The sequence below is a fragment of the Mustela nigripes genome, chromosome 8, assembly GCF_022355385.1.
Source record: "Mustela nigripes isolate SB6536 chromosome 8, MUSNIG.SB6536, whole genome shotgun sequence".
NCBI lineage: Eukaryota > Metazoa > Chordata > Mammalia > Carnivora > Mustelidae > Mustela > Mustela nigripes.
The window spans coordinates 17,127,210-17,144,811 of NC_081564.1; the positions used below are offsets into that span (position 1 = coordinate 17,127,210).

The 17,602-nt window shown below is 44.3% G+C and overlaps 1 protein-coding gene across 1 annotated transcript in view; it reads right to left on the minus strand.

Annotated features, from left to right (window-relative positions):
* The window catches only part of CORO1C (coronin 1C), a 73,660-nt gene extending 58,832 nt beyond the window's left edge, over positions 1-14,828 (minus strand). Inside the window, exon 1 of the mRNA XM_059408619.1 lies at positions 14,715-14,828. The gene's annotated coding sequence lies outside the window, so the exon portion shown is untranslated. The remainder of the gene's footprint in view (positions 1-14,714) is intronic.
* Positions 14,829-17,602: the final 2,774 nt, after the last annotated feature.

A 17,602-nucleotide genomic window follows, 5' to 3' on the forward strand; every position in this document is an offset into this window, starting at 1 on the left:
GCTTCTTTCATTGGGAGCCAGCCCACAATCCTCCAATAAAAGACACAAAATTCACTGAGAACTCAATTAGTTACTAGCACTCACAGGGTTATACAAACAACACAAACACACAACTGTGAATGCTGAATAGGTCTTTACTCGTCATCAATCATTTATTCAAATATTTATTGACCTTTGGTCATGTGCTTGGGATCATGCTAGACATGGCAGACACAATGCTGAGCAAGGAGACCCGGCTCTAGCTCTCACACAGCTTACAATCTGCTCAAAGACATGCATTATAACCAAACATTCACACTAACATTAATGTGCTGCTATGACAAATGCTGGGATGGAGAAGCACACACAGAGGGAGTCGATAGCCAGGGCAAAGAACCACGTCTTAGTAGTAACTTCAAAGAGCCTTCTCTCAGGATGCCTAGGTGGCTCAGTCAGTTAAGCTTCTGCCTTTGGCTCAGGTCATGATCCCAGGGTCCCAGGATTGAGTCTCACATCAGGCTTCCTGCTCAGCAGGGAGTCTGCTTCTGCCTCTGCCTGCCTCTTCCCCGCTTGTGTTCTCTCTCTCTCTGACCCCCCCCCCAAATAAAAAAGGCTTCTCCCTATGAGTAGGGTGTTTGAAAAAAGAAAAAAATAGGGAAAAAATTCAAATTATGTATCATTCCTTTTCAGATTAATAACGAGTCATGGCTTAAAATTAAGGTACTCTGCCCACAGACATATCCAGAGCTTGAAGGTAAACATACTGAGCTTGTGATTTCAAAATGAATTAATACTGTTTAAATATAAATCTAGGTCTCCAGAATTTTCAGATACCCTATAGAAATAGGAAAGTATAACTCTTAAAATCTTACCACCTTGGGCAAATCATTTTGTCTGATCCTTTTTGTAAAAATACAAATTATTTTGTTATCTGCACACCTCTTATCAAAAGGAGTAGAGGACAAAAACCCCCACAGAGTATCAGTCTCTACAACAAAGTATAAGAAATGGGAAGAATGTAACTTCACTGAGGAAAATGCAGTTACTAGCAAATAAATACTTTCCCACCACCCACTACCTTCCAAAGACCTCAGTTCTTAAAAGAAAAATCATACATTTCATTTCACCAATAAAATGAAAATACCTCGAAGTGAGACAAACAAATAAAGCCCTCTCGAGGAGAAAACAGTTGGGCTAAGTATTTTGGGAGTGAATATTCTATTATAAGCAGTTTCTAGTAGCCTTAGTTGGCAAAACTGTAACACAACCCCCAATTCTACTTTCCTTCCAAACTGAATGAAGATTTGAAAAGAAAATCAGCCAATTCTTTATGTTAAATTAATCGGACTGCATAACAGAACTAAAAAAGAATTGCTATATGCCTCAAAAGAGAATCCTCTTTAAAGCATTTTGAGTAGAAGACTAGCATAAAGATAAGGGGGCTTCCCATCCCTAATACTCTTTTAAAAGACTGTATTTATAACAGACAAGCAAAAAAAAAAAAAAAAACCTAATTTAAAATTAGTAGTAATCTCTAAAAATTGCCAGAAATACACACATACACATACACACAAATGCACGAAATTGCAAAACAATTCTTTTTAAGGTAGGCTCAATGCCCAACATGCTGCTTGAACTCATGACCATGAGAACAAGAGTCAACTGCTCTGGACGCCTGGGTGGCTCAATCAGTTAAGCATCTGACTCTCTTTCTGTTCAGGTCGTGATCTCAGGGGGTTGTGAGACTGAGCCACCACAGCCGGCTCCATGCTGGGCGTGGAGCTGCTTAAGATTCTCTCTCTCCCTCCCCACCTCCCTGTGCGGGCAATGCCCTCTCTCGCTCTACTTAAAAAAAAAAAGAGAGAGAGAGAGTGTGTGTCATATGCTCTACTAACTGAGCCACCCAGGTGCCCCTACAATTTTTAGGATCACTTATTACAACTACAAAACAATTCTTTCTTTGTGATCACCTATCACTAATATCACTAATGAAGGCCTATGGTTTTTCAAACTTTAATAATGCACAAATGAGGGCACCTGGGTGGTTCAGTCAGTGAAGAATCTGCCTTCGACTCAGGTCATGATCCCAGGGTCCTAGGATAGAGTCCCACATCAGGTTCCCTGCTCAGCAGTAAGCCTGCTTCTCCCTCTCCCTCTGATGCTCCCCCTGCTTATGCGCTCTCTCTTGCTCTGTCAAATAAATAAAAATCTTTAAAAAAAAAAAAAAACGCACAAATGAACCCCCAAATGATTCAACAGTTGGAATACTACATAGTTTGCCCTACCCAGTTTTTGTCAATTTCTCAAGTCAGATGAATGCAAACACATTAAAACCTTGGAGCCCAGGAGCCTCTAAAAAGGGCTGATAGCTCTCTGTGATTCCCCTCGGGCTGGCCTGGAGGGCCCTCAGGACCCACTGGGGACACTGAACAGCCAGTCAATGCATTAAAGGATAAGAAACTCGAGAGGAGAAAGGAAAGAGAGCTCAATTTTCTCCATGTCTACCTTAACTTCAAATCCTCATCTTTATACAAATTACTGTTCTTTTCATAGCTATTTTAAGAAAAACTCACCAGATGAAAGCATGCTTCCACAGGGATATTACTTCAATTGCTTCTAAAATAAAAGCTGCTAACTAAACCAAAAAACAAAAGACCTAAAAACCCCAAACTACCAGTATTTTCAACTTATTCAAGAAGTCGGTAAATTTGCAATGAAGCACCAATATGTAATGTCACCCTGTTTTTCATCAGAATTCATGCTGTGATTAGAGCTCCAAAATGTGCTTTATAAATAAAACATGTTCCAATAAACAAACATGTACATACACACACACACTTTGGTTACATATCTATAATGTAAATTATGGGGCTGGATTACCATTAAATAATTTAATAAGTAAATGTGTACAATTAGTAATCCTTCCACACCACAGAAAATGCCCCCTTTAATACATTCATCGTCTAGTAAAATGGGAAGACTGACCATCTCTATCACAAGCATATCACATTAAAACTGAAATTCAATTATTCAACTAACATTTATTGGACACCTACTGTGTGCCAGGCAGCATGCTGGGAAAGGAGACACAGAAAATGTAGAGTACTCTCTGCCTTCAAGGAATGTGAAAGATAGTGGTATTAGGTCTCACTTTCACAAACTGAAAAATAATTCCATACAGGTATTTATTTTTAAATTTCTAATCATTTAATGCAAAATATAATTCAGAGGAATCCTTAACACTAGTGACATCCACAAATTACATTTTCATCTACCTTTGTAACTCCACATCAAAGCTATATTTATATTTTACATATATAGAATATATAGTCTATTATCATGACTTCCATAATCTGGGCCATTTCCTCTATCCATCTTACACTATTCCTCCTCACTATTACACCTGTTCCAAATCAGCCAAGTGCTATTTTATACACCCTTAGGGCCTCAACTCCATGTCCCATAGATGCTGACTCTCCAACACCTACCTTGTCCTCTCAACTCCCATGGAGCTCAGTCCCACATGGAATTCAGTATTGAAAAATATATACTTGAGGGGCACCTGGCTGGCTCTGCCGGTAGAGACATGACTCTTGATCTCAAGGTTGTAAGTTTGAACCCCACATTAGGCATAGATATTACTTTAAAAAAATAAAAGGAATTATACATTTGAGGGCTAGAGGAAGTCTGTAACATATTTTTTAAACTATTACACATTTTAAAAGTAAGTAAAATACTTAATACATAAAAATGTTTGAATGAGTTCTTGGAAACCAGACAATCCAAACCCCTCAAAAAGGCAACAACGAAAAGAGAGGTGAATTATTTCTTATTGTTTGAAGAGGCTTTTTGGTTAAGAGTTTATAAGGGAACAGAAATACAGAGATCGGTGCCTAGCTCTGGCCAGTACAGGCCGACCCAATTTACAGCCAATACCCTGCCCTGATCCACTTGTCAAAGATCACAGAAACCAAGTCACTGCTAAAACTTAACACCCTTTCCAGAGTGGTTTCCAAAAGGAAAGGGATGGAAAAAAGGGATCATGAATATTTCAGGAAAAAAAAAAAAAAAAGCAGACGAACTGTTTTAGAGGTAACAGGAAGAACCTTTCAAAAGCAGGCAGGGCTTCTTCCTGATTCCAGGTATGAGAGCTAGCCTCTCTATATAGGCTCTCCCTGATCCACACACCTTAACTCAACTTTTCCCCTGAAACCTTGTTGCACTGACTGAAGGCCAAAATTTTAGAGAGATGGTCTATAACAGGAATATTCCTTTTTAAAAGTATTAATATTGGGGCACCTGGATGGTTCAGCTGGTTAAGTATCTGACTCTTGATTTCAGCTAAGGTCATGATCTCAGGGTTGTGAGATCAAGCCCGAGTCTGGCTCTGCACTCAGTGTGGAACCTGCATAATCTCTCTCCCTCTCCCCACTCTGCATTTCCTCTTAAAAAAAAAAAAAAGAAAGAAATTAACAACAATAAAAATATTAATACTGTACCTCTGAAAGGGTAAAGAGATGTGAGGAAAATAATCTAATTAAAGCCCACAGTCATCCTAACACTGATAAACAGTGGTAGCCTAGAAGTGACTGTGGCAATCCAGGAACACATGAGTAGAAACGAATTCGAACCATATGCTTTACAGCTTAACAGGGGAGCAGAAGCTTCAAATGAAGAAAGGAGGATGAAGCCTGTGGAGGGCTGCCAGGGCAGGAGGCTACCAGATGCCAGCACAGGCTGATCGGTATAGAACACGGTTCCTCCCCTCTGTTTTACAGGACTCCACTATCACCATGAAAAGGTGAAAAACCTGTGGCTGTGAATTAAACACATTTCTTCAGTCTAGGCTGGGAACTTGCCCACCACTTATAATTCTAAATCTATACCATAAATGCCATCTGAGTTCCAAATAACTGAGATCAACTTTGGAACACAATCCAGTTCCGGGTTGAGGACTGAATGTACACAGTGCCTGCAAAACAGAAACTGCATCTGTGCTCTCAACCATTCAGCCTTAGAAAACCACATGGTTCACAATCATCCTTTGCAGGTGATGCCCATTATTTGTTCCACGTGACAATTTCAGCCCAGAGCATTCAAGGTATCTCTATGTGGTGTAAGAACAAAATGAAACTCTCAGGGTACTAAAGAATCAAAAACTTCTAAGTAGCAGTATAAAGCAACCAACAGCTTGGATAAGAGAGCAAGTCCAAGGTTACTCTATTTCTAGAACAGACAACATGCATCTTACTGAATACCACCCCCAGGAGCTATGGCCAGCCCTCGCTGGCCGGGGCCCCTCTTTTGCTTGCCAAGAAAAACCAGGATGACAATGTTTAGCTAAAGACACTACTAACCACAAAACTAATTCACCGTCTAGCTTGTAAAGTGATGGGTCTTCCAATAAATTCTTCTGCTTAAGGGAGAGGACAGCTCAAGTTTACATGTGTTTCTCGGTCGCACTCACACAGCATTTGAGTTTTTGCATTTGTAAGTCAGGCTCAATTCTTTAAGTTCCTAAGAATGAAAGGAATTACAATCTTTAACTAGAAAAGAATGCTTGACCATTGCAAAAAGGAATTTAATTATCTTTCATGTGAAGTAAGCAAACAAGGGTGATTAAACATTTGTCCTGAGGAGTAGGTAGGTGCTTGTGAACTCTGACAAGAACCCCTACAATATCAAGAGTGGAAAACACCCCCTCCAAAGGGAGCACTCTCCCCACACTTCCTTTCCCACATGTGTTTACAGCCTTTCACAAAACTGAAAAATTACATCTCTGTTCATGCAGCATGAAGACCTCAGCAGTTCTCAGAATATAGGGACACACATCTGACTCCACAATGGGGCAAAAAAGGCCCTTGCACCAAACAGCCCTGTGCCCAGATTCCCAGGCTGTTTTGGCTCCATGGAGCCAGAAAAACCACACTGTGAAGCTGTGATCAACTTCTGCTGATCCTAAAGGGTTTTCATTTTCACCATGCCTGTTACAATCTGTGTAGTTCCAGTACCCGCGTGTTGCTCTTATCAAAATTAGTGTCTCCATATGCATATGGCCTAATGGTACAGATTATTCTGGCAAGACGCAATGCAAAGCCACTTTTGCAATATTAATTGGTCTTTGAAACTTTTGAGATAAATACCTACAACCACTGTTTACTAACGGTCACATTATAAGACTGATGAAATAAAAACGGATTTTTTTTTTTACATTAAAACTAAGAAATCAAATCTACCAAAGGCTTATCCAAGAGATTCCATTTAAGTTCCCCAAAAATGCATCTTAAAAGACCTGAATATCTGGACAAATCTGATAGGGTAAATAAAATACATGCACATGCTAAAGATGTGAGAAAAGACACAAACATTGGTACAAACTACTGATAGCGATGATAAACTGAAGAGGCAAACTCTGTTGAGTAGGTCTGGCAAAAGACCGTGGTGTAAGGTTAAGAGGGAACTGGTGCATTCGGTCAAGGACTAAGAAGAGAAAGTACATCAGGTTCACACTGTTTAAAAAAAAAAGAAATGACAAGACACTATAATTCGACACAACCAACTCTAAAAATGAATTTCACAAGACACATGGAAGGAGGTGGAAGGCAGCTGGGGGAAGAGGGATGGAACAGTTAAGTTCCTGATATTGGGCAAGTCTCTCACGCTCCTATGACAATAGTACCTTCCACCTTAGGAGGAGGAATTGACCAACAAGGTACTTTCCACTCTGGCTGTGATTCAGAATCACCAGGGAGCACAAACCCAGGCAGATGTATTTATAAAGGTCTAAAGATGATCCTCATGGATAGCCAAGGATGAGGACCTCTGGGGGCACCTGGGTGGCTCAGTCAGTTAAGTGGCTGACTTTGGCTCAGGTCACAACCCCAGGACCCTGGGATCAAGCCCCACATCACATGAGGCTTAGTGGTGAGCCTGCTTCTCCCTCTCCCTCTGCCTGCTGCTTCCCCCGCTTCTGCTCACTCACTGACAAATAACTACAATCTTTTTCTTTTTCAAAGATTTTATTTGTTAGAAAGGGAGAGAGCACAAGCAGGGGGAACAGCAGAGGCAAGGGGAACAGCAGAGGCAAGGGGAGAAGCAGGCTCCCCACTGATTAGGGAGCCCGATGCAGGACTCTATCCCAGGACCCTGGGATCATGACCTGAGCTGAAGAAAGACATTTAACCACCTGAGCCATCCAGACATCCCACAAATGAAATCTTAAAAAAAAAAAAAAGGGAAAAAAAGCATGGGGACCTCTGGACTTGAGAAATAATCTCCCAAACACCTTAAAATGATATATTCTTAGAAAGGCAGGAAGAGGGGCATCTGGGTGGCTCAGTGGGTTAAGCCTCTGCCTTCAGCTCAGGTCATGATCTCAGGGTCCTGGAATTGAGCCCTGCATTGGGCTCTCTGCTCAGCAGGGAGCCTGCTTACCCCCTCTCTCTCTGCCTACTTGTGACCTCTTTGTGTCAAATAAATAAAATCTTTTTAAAAATTAAAAAAAAAGGTAGTAAGATACTGGTGCTTTGTATGATCCATGTTCATAATTTTTAAAAAATTAATATAGGCAATTTCATGACCAAAGGGGGAGGATATGTATTGTGAAATTATTGCCTTCAGTCATACAAAATATACGCGTCTGTATTCTACTTTCTCTCACTCTGACCTTTGCATTAATTGGACGTAATTTCTCTTTATTGTGGCAAACAGGAGGGTCTATTTTGTTACTAATGTGAAATTCATGTGACAGGCCCAATTTAACATCCCACGTAGCTACTGAGGCTCTTTCCCAAACAGAATGTTAGTTTATCACAACACTGCCATTAACATTATAACCAGATAAGAATCTTAGGCACTGAAGCTCAATCTCCTTCCAAACCCTAAAAAGATATCAATCTTTCCCAGGAACTAAACATTTTTCCTTAAAATGACTGAATACAAAGGAGGCCTGAATAAGAAAACCTTGTCTAAATAGACATTTCTAATACAGACAGAGGCAAAAAGAAAACAAAACCTTGCCTCATCTTTAAAATTACCTTCCTGGGACGCCTGGGTGGCTCAGTTGGTTGGACGACTGCCTTCGGCTCAGGTCATGATCCTGGAGTCCCGGGATCGAGTCCCACATCGGGCTCCCAGCTCCACGTAAGTCTGCTTCTCTCTCTGACCTTCTCCTCGCTCATGCTCTCTCTCACTGTCTCTCTCTCAAATAAATAAATAAAATCTTTAAAAAAAAAAAATAAAGTGTACAATTTAAAAAAAATAATAATAAAATAAAATAAAATTACCTTCCTAACCTAAAATTAGTCAGTCTTCCCCTCTTCAGTAATTCAAGTTTGATTCAAAGTCTAAAATTCCGAGGGGGAGTGGGAATCCATACATTAATGGCTTAATTTCAGAAGTAAAATGTATTAGACTTACTCTCCCCAGTTCCATTCATTAACAGACATTAAGAGTGATGACAGAGGGAATACAAATTTATTCATGGTCTACTTGCTAGTCCAGCAAGGAACCATTAGCATCCCTCACCACAGAAGAGAAAGCAGGCTCAGGGAGGTGGGATAACTGGGCAGTCACAGCTATTAAGAAGTGGAGCCAGGGGCGCCTGGTTGGCTGAGTGGGTTAAAGCCTCTGTCTTCTGCTCAGGTTGTGATCTCGGGGTCCTGGGATCGAGCCTCGCATCAGGCTCTCTGCGCGGCAGTGAGTCGGCTTCCCCCTCCCACTCTCTCTCTGCCTGCTTGTGATCTCTGTCTGTCCAGTAAATAAATAAATAATCTTTAAAAAAAAAAAAAAAAAAGGCAGCAGCAGCAGAAATGTTCCCAAATGGCCAGTTGGTTTCTCCTAATTCTCAAGATACTAGCCAGGGAGCCTCAGTAGCTCAGTCAGTTGAGCATCCAATTCTTGATTTCAGCTCAGGTCATGATCTTGAAGTCGTGAGATGGAGCCCCACATCAGGATCCACACTCAGCATGTTGTCTGCTTGAGGTTCTCTCTCTCCCTCTCCCTCCTACCCCAGCGTGCACACACACACACACACACACTCTCGCTCGCTCTCTCTCTCTCTCTAAAATAAATACATCTTTTAAAAAAGAGAGATACTAAGTGGAGTATTTTTAATGATACTATTAAGAGTGAACATAGGAGCACAAAACATTTTTTTTTCTCTTCTCTGAGAGAAGCAAGAGAGCATGAACAAAAGAATGAAAGGCAAGAAGGCTTGTGCCCTGAAAACCTAGTTTATACCCATCATCAGGTGTACACAGGGGTGGTTTCAGTACTGACTGACTCAGTACCATCAGGGCTGGCCTGCTGCCTTTGGTGTGGCTAAGTTATTCTAAACTAAAAATGTTCCTCGGCCATCTGTCCTACTAAGAAGGCTATGCACCAGTCATCACTTTTCATTAGGGGGAAAGACCCTGGATGAGAAGGTTCTGCCCTCGGGAAAATGTTTCAAATGCTTGGTTTTACATCTGAGCAATTTTTTGGCAAGAGGTGGATTTGGGTGCCAGAAAGACAGGGGGGAATACCCCTGTACTTTGTTACTTTACACAGGCAACAGAGATGTAATAATCAAAAGAGAAACCCACTGACCTCAAGATATTTCCAATTAACTTCAATAATCCTTCATTCAGCAAATAATCCAAAAGCACCTGAGATCACGCTGTGAGCAAGGGAATCTTGGTATAACTTGTCAGGTACCTCTCTCTCATATTCTGGCTTCTATGGAAGGTGCTTTCAGACAGTAAACTCAAGTTCAGGTCCAGTTCCCTGCAGCAGACAGTAGTGATGAATGTCTGATGTGTGAAGACAGGGACAATGTCTGCCCACAGGGTTGAGGAAAGTTTCATGAAGGATCCCAAAGGACAACTGGGATTCAGAAGATTGGGGCGGAGTGGTTAAGTTCATCACAAGATGGTCTGAAGCCTGAGAAGTTTCAGGAAGCGGCCAACAGAGATGAAAACATAGGAAGGAGAATAGCAAGAGGGGAGGCAGGCCGAAATCAGAGACACCCTGATCCACAGCCACAGGAAGAAGCCTTGAAGTTTAACCACAGACAGGAGGTGGAAGGCCACCAGAGGATTTAAAGAGGGGAATGACATGTTCCTGATGAACCCTTTATGATACAGAACTAATTTAAATCGTTTCCTAACACTTTCACATTTGGTTTTTAATTTATAGAACCAAAATACTGATGGGGATGTGACTTAAGGTCAAGTAACTTAAAAAAAAAAAAAAAGAAAAGAAAAGAAAACAGATTTATTTGAGAGACAGCAAGAGAGCACAGAGGGAGAGATGGGGGTGGGGGTAGAGAAGCAGGTTCCCCACTGAGCCTGATGAGGAGCTCAATCCCAGGACCCTGAGATCAGGACCTGAGTCAAAGGCAAATACTTAACCAAATGAGCCACCCAGGGGCCCAAGGTTTAAGTAACTTCTAACTCCATTATCAACTGCCTCCATTGCGCATAAATTGGGACTTTACCAAAATTAAAAACTTCTGTGCTTCAAAGGGCACCCTCAAGAAAGCAAAACAGCACCTCACAGAATCAGAGAGAAATTCTGCAAATCATACATCTGATAAGATATTATGTAACTGGAATATATAAATAACTCGTAATAAGAGGATAATCCAATTTAAAAATAAGAAAAGCATCTAAATAAAGATTCCTCCAGAGAAAATATTCAATTGTCTGCTAATTACTTCAGAAGATGCAGGACATCATTAGCCATCAGGGAAATGCAAATCAAAATCACAATGATATACTACTGCTTCACACCCACTAGGATGGCTAGAATCAAAAAGTAAGAGAGTAACATTGTTGACAAGGATGAGGAGAAACCGAAACCTTTATACAATGCTGGCGGAATTGTAAAATGATGCAGTTGCTTTGGAAAACAGTCTGGCAGTTCCTCTAACAGTTAAACACAGAGTAACCAATATGACCCAGCAAGTCCCAAGAGAAATGAAAACAAGTCCACATAGAAACTTGTACAGGAATGTTCATAGCAGCATTATGCATAACAGCCAAAAGGGGTAAAGACCCAAACAACCAACAACCAATGAATGGATAAACAAAATATGGCATATCCACACAGTGGAGTATTATTCGACCGTTAAAAAAATATATATATATAGTACTGGGGCACCTGGGTGGGTCAGTGGTTTGGGCCGCTGCCTTCAGCTCGGGTCATGATCTCAGGGTCCGGGGATCGAGTCCCGCATCAGGCTCTCTGCTCAGCAGGGAACCTGCTTCCCTCTCTCTCTCTGCATGCCTCTCTGCCTACTTGTGATCTCTCTCTCTGTCAAATAAATAAATAAAATCTTCAAAAAATATATATATATACATATATATATATATACTATATATATATATATATAGTACTGATACATGCTACAACATAAATAAACCTTGAAAACCCTTATACTTAATAAGAGACACAAAAGACCCCATACTGAATTATCCCATTTATATGAAATGTCCAAAATACGCAAATCCAGGGACAGAAAATAGATTAGTGGCCGCCTAGGGCAGGGGAGGGAGGAGAGAGAACAGCAGGGCTGGAGGACCACTAATAGGTATGGGTTTCTTTTTGGACTAATGAACATGCTCTAACACTACGATGATGACTGCACAATTCTGTGACTATAATAAAAACCACTTTAGACAGGTGAACTGTATGGTATGTGAATTATAGCTCAAAAAGAACTTACAAAACAAAAAAAGATTCCATTATGTATTACTGAAATACAAATAAGCTCTCAAAAAGGAATTATAAAGAACTTTGTTCACTCATTTTAAAGGATCCAAACTAGGGCAAAGAAAACCCAGAGAGATTCTATTACTTAAGATTCTAGGTACTAGGTCATACTGAAATATTCATGAGGATTTCCATGTTTTAATACAGAAAAGACATCTTAAGTTGAAAAAGACAGAGAAGTACGAAAAAGAGTTTTTATAACTCAGAAACAGAGTAACACAGGGAAGTCACCAAATGGAAAACAAACATGGATTTGTATCCTGCATAGGAAAGAGGCATCCAAATTTATTACTGTTCCACCTCTGAGAAAGTCAAAGGCAAAACAGCCCAGTTAATAATATCTGTTTCTAGGGGCGCCTCAGTGGCTTAATCAGTTGAAAGTCTGTGTTTGGCTCAGATCATGATCCGGGGATCCAGGGATTGAGCCCCAAGTCTGGTTTCCTGCTTCGTGGGGAGCCTGCTTTACCCTCTGCCTGCTGCTTCCCCTGCATGTGCGCTCTCTCCCTCTTTTTTCTCTCTGACAAATAAATACAATCTTAAAAAAAAAAAAAAAAAAAAAGTTTCTAAAGCACCAGTTTGTGACAAATCAAAGTATTAAATAATTTGCCATTCCAGTTACATAACTGAGAGCTGATAATTCATCCTTTTGAACATTCCATTTCACACACCGGAGTGACTCTCTTCCTCATGGTTGGAGTAGGTCCCAAAAGTGACAGGTGCATTAAACATAAAATGTAAATCAAAAAATCCAAGAGTTTTTAAAAAGTACTATGTGCCACCCTGAACCTAATCCTGAACTATGTAAAGTAATAGACATAAATGGTAATTAGCACAATCTGCAAGCAAAGTAATAAGTGAACATGAAAAATTCAATACTGTGTGCAGTGTGATAGCTCACTGCTATGTGTCTATTAAAATTCAACAGGCTTCAATGTACCTTCCACAAATAATCAAAAATAAATATGGACAAAGCACATTCTGCATTTGTCAAAAAGGTGTGTACCCGACCTTTATACCAATCTTTGTTCAATCCTCAGTACACATGACTATCACCTACCACAAAACAGTGCATGTCATGGAGGCCTAACATTGAACAGAATTCCCAGTTTTATTTTACTTCCCCCCAAGTAGTTATTCAACCTCTCAGACCCAAGGGTTACTAACTAGACTTCACAACCAAACACTGTCTCTGAAGTGTATTTCCACTCAAAAAAATAAAAATAAAATATAAAAAATGACTTCCCTTAAGTTAGTTTTCTGAAATATACAAAATCAAGGCCAAAACAGATTTTTCCCATTTCTTCAGTTTTACAGGGAATGCAGAAAGTGAAGATATATAAACAGATATCTACTTGCCTTCACAAATGAACAGACGGTACAAAGCAACTGCTTATACTTAATCATGTTTTTGTCTATTCTACCAGGCCCTGGTGTTTGGAGAGAATTCTGCCAGATAAGGACAATGAAATGCATTATTATATAGAGTGACTAAGAGCCCTACAAGTACTGTTTTAGAATGTAATCCCAGGCAGAATGGTTGCGATAAAAGGGACTAATATTTTGTAATAACTATTACCAAAAGTAAAGACATTGGCCATTCAGTACCAGTTTAAAAACACTCACTACATCCAATTCTGTTTAAATGTCTTATAGGAAAGAAAGGCCTTTGTATCTTCCTATCCTGGGGGAGATGAACAACTTGCAATTTGCTTCTCACCCAGAATTCCACGTTAGCAACATGTAGAGCAAGTACTTCAGACGCCACAAAACAAGGGCAGCCTACATTAAGGCCAAATATAGGATGTGATTCTAAACCACGATGCAGTAAAGCCTACGTTTCCTTTTCCAGCGATCAAAACCCTTTGAACACTCCCAAAAAAGGACGGCAGGGCCAGCGCCTCCCTCCAAGAGGAAGCCCCTTTCTTCTCGGCTCTCCCCAGCAGCCTGCCACTTCCCCCAACACATTCAAATCATTTGAGAGACCGAGAGCTGGTGTGTGCGCGCCGGTGTGGACGGGCGGGAGAGCTGGGTTCCTGCATTTCCACCCTCTACATCTGACCTCATCCCCAGTCATTTAGGCGCAACGGAGCCCCACCTGCACCTCGCTCCTTTTGACTGCGTCCCTCTCCAGCTGCTCCGCTATTAGGGGAGCACATCTCTGAATGACCCGGTTCACTCCGACGCTCCAGTCCCCCGACCCTGCAGCGTTCCGGCTCCGCTCTTCCTCTCCCAACAACCGCCCCCCGCCCCGACGCCAGCCCTGGCCCTCCCAGCCCGCCACTCCCCACCGCTCGGCTCCTCGCTCTCCCAAGCCGCCCCTGACCACATTACTCCAGTTCTAGCCGAGCCCTGCCCTTCCCGACCCCAGAGCTAGATCTTTAGGACCCGGAGCCGGCCTCGCACCCACAGCCAGCCACCCTCAGGCTAGACCGCCGCCCTCGCCCCCGCCCCCGCCCCACGTGAGCCAGTCCCCTGGCCCCCCACCCACTCGCTCCCTGGGGTGACTCAAACCCCGCCCCCAGGCCCGGCGCCCCCCGACTCGGCGCCCTAACCCCGAACAGCCCCTCCCCACCCCAGACCCCACCCAGCCAGGCGGGTCCCCAATCCCTAAAACCCTTCCTCAGACAGCTCCTCCCCACCCGACCCGGGGTTGTTCACCCCGGCGGGAGGCGTCTGGACCTCCGAAAGCCGCCCCTGGGCAGCCTCCTCCTCACAGGGATCCCGGTTCACCCTCCCAAGGCCAAGCGGTTCCGTCCCGAACCTCCGGCAGCAGCCCCTGCTCCAACCCGCGGCACACCGGCCGTGGAGGGGGAGGCGGCCCAAGGGTCTGCGCCCCGCGCGCCCACTAGAGCCCACTCCCCTCCACTGGGCCCTGCTCCACGCCCTGCCGGGTCCTGTCAGCCGGCGCCGGCACATGCGGAGAGGACCGGTCGGCCCGCCAGCTCGCTCCCGAGCGGCCCCGCAAGGCGCGCGCTGCTCACCAGGGCCGAGATGCCTGAGGCGCCGCCGCCGCCGAAGTCCCCGCTGCAAAGCCCGGCGAAGCCTCTAACCGCTGCCGCCTCCCGCCTGGCACTGAGCGCCGCGCGGGGGAGGGGCGCGGGCAGCCGCCGCCGCCACCGCCGCCGCACGCAGACCCCGCCCCCGCCCCGCGCCGCGCCCAACCAAAAGGCCCTAGGGCTCGGCCCGTCACGCCCACTTCCGGGAGGGAAAGCCCACTTCCCACCCCTGGTTCCACGCCCCACTCTCGTTAGCGCCCCCTGTGGTCGCGCCGAGGGATGCCGGTGGGCTGCGGAGGAAGGCGGTACCCAAGCACACGCACCGCCTACTAGTCAACAAGCCAGAGGGCCACGCCCATGGGCGCTCCCTAGCCACGCCCTCTGCTCCTCAGCACCGGGAGCTCCGCCCACTGGCCCGCCTTGGCTCTGTAGGGCCACATCCCCCGGATCCTCAAAGATTCTTCCAGACCCCCTCAAAACCGGAACATCAGTTCCCCTGAGCCCGCCCACTGCCCCATCCAAACCCTTAGTAGGCCTCCTGGCTCTCTAAACCTGCCTCCCCTCCCACTGCGTCCGAACTGGCCCAAGGGCGCCACAAAACCCCGCCCCGCTGCTAGAAGCCCCACCCACGGACCCAACCCCATTCTCGGCATCACAAGCCCCGCCCACTGCCTATCTAAGCCTTGACTCTCCAAGCCCCGCCCCGAATTCTCCAACTCCCGCCTTTGCAAGCCAAAGTTCCGCCCCCGTTCCCATCACACCCTCCCACCACCACCTCTGGGGAATGCTAGCGTTCCACCCGTCCCTTCACTTTCTATTGTCGCATTCCTAGCACAGGGTGGCTGTCCCTGGGCTGGGCCACACCACTCCCCAAGGAGGTCCCGTCTTGACCCTATTTCGCAGGTGAGGAACAGGTTCTTCCCTTCTTTTGCCGGCCAAAGTCCCTAACCCGTTTGCTCAGTAACTGGGCCGCCCAGGCCAAAGTGCAGCTGATTCAAGTCCCAAACTTTGCTGCTATCAGACTGTGTCCTGGGTCAGTTCCCCTCACCTCTTCAGTCCAGAATTTCCTGATCTTTAGAGAAAACTTGTCCTGTTATTCGCCAGAGCCCCTTTCAGAAATAACCAGATTCGGAACTACCGAAATTTGGAACTGAATGAACAAAGCAGGCCTGCCGAGGGATGGCTGCTTCCCAAAGCAAGCATCTTCGCATTTTTCATCCTAAGCATTAGCCTCAGAAATATGTGTTAGGTAAATTATGGTCCACCTAAACCAAAAGAAGTATAACAGCAACTTACTGATCCTCTCTAGGCCTCAGTTTCTTCATCAGTAACATAGGGATTGTGGCGGCCACTTCTGGAAGGATTCCATTAGCTAAGTAATGCACTTAGGAGGCTGACTAACTTGTAATGAGCCCTCAGCAAATGATGCTACCACTGCCCGGCCTCGGCCAAGTTGGGGGGGGGGGCGAGTTTCCTTTTGCCTTCAAGCAGCCACTCACAGGAGCACCCCTTCCACAGCAAGACATAGCTGCTCACGTCATTTAAATGAGATGAAGTTGGGGAAGCACCCAGGCATTTGGCCATGCACAGAAACCATTGGCTGTTATCATGATTCCTATTTTTAGTGAAACAAGGGCATTGTTAGCAGCAGAGCTCTGAGTGGTTTGGGGGGAAATGAAGGTTGATGCAAGTGCTTTGCGAAGGAAGCGGGAACCAAACTAACTTACTCTTTGGGAACAGATCATTGCTTACATTGAACATCACTTACATTTGTCAGGCACTATATGAGTGCTTTGAACACAAAATCTCCTGAAGTTCCTCCAACAATCCAATGGCTACAAAAACAATTCTTTTTTCTTAAGAACTCATTTATTAATTTGAGCAGACTCCCCACTAAGCATGTAGACGATTCGGGGCTCGATCCCTGGGACCCCCAAATCAGGACCTGAGGCAAAGGCAGATGCCTAACCGACTGAGCCACCAAGGTGTCCCTGCAGAAATGATTCTTTTTTTTTTTTTAAAGATTTTATTTTTATTTATTTGACAGAGAGAGATCACAAGTAGGCAGAGAGGCAGGCAGAGAGAGAGGAGGAAACAGGCTCCCCGCTGAGCAGAGAGCCCGATGTGGGACTCGATCCCAGGACCCTGAGATCATGACCTGAGCCGAAGGCAGCGGATTAACCCACTGAGCCACCCAGGCGCCCCAGAAATGATTCTTAATTCCCATCTATAAAGATGAAGAAAATAAGAAATTAATTGCTCAAGGTCACACAACTTGAGCCAGGCAGAGCTAAAGATAAAAGCCGTATCCCTCTAATGGCAGAACTCTGGACCCTCTGTGGTTTAGTCCATTAAACTGCCTCTATGGCAGCAAGAAAGAATAGAAAAAACAGTGACTTTGGATCCTGGTGGCCTTGGCCTTAGCTTCAAGCTCCTCTACGTACCCACCTTGTGACCTTGGGCAAGTCATTTTCCCCTCTCTGGCCTTACTCTCTTTTTCTATATGGTGGGGTTCATCCAAATGCTTACTTCGGCGTGGGGTTTTAAAGATCAAAGATCTAGATTCAGTGAATTAAGGCACAGCAAAGCGTCCTGCACAGTGCCTGTCACACGCAGCTGTTTAAAACTTGTTGATTCACTTAGCCCAGTTTTCTCAATGATGAAATCAGAAGAAAAATTTTCCATGACACCAATTTCCCCCAGATGACAGTACCAGAGAGGACTGGACTACACTGAGAAAGAAAGTTCCCGAGGCCTTTGCCTTCCGGGTGCCTGTTTCAATTCCTAGTTTTATCCCTGGGTTGGGAGTGGTGATTCTTACACAAGAAACAAGGCCATCTCACCACCCCACCCCACACCTGCCCTGGATGTGG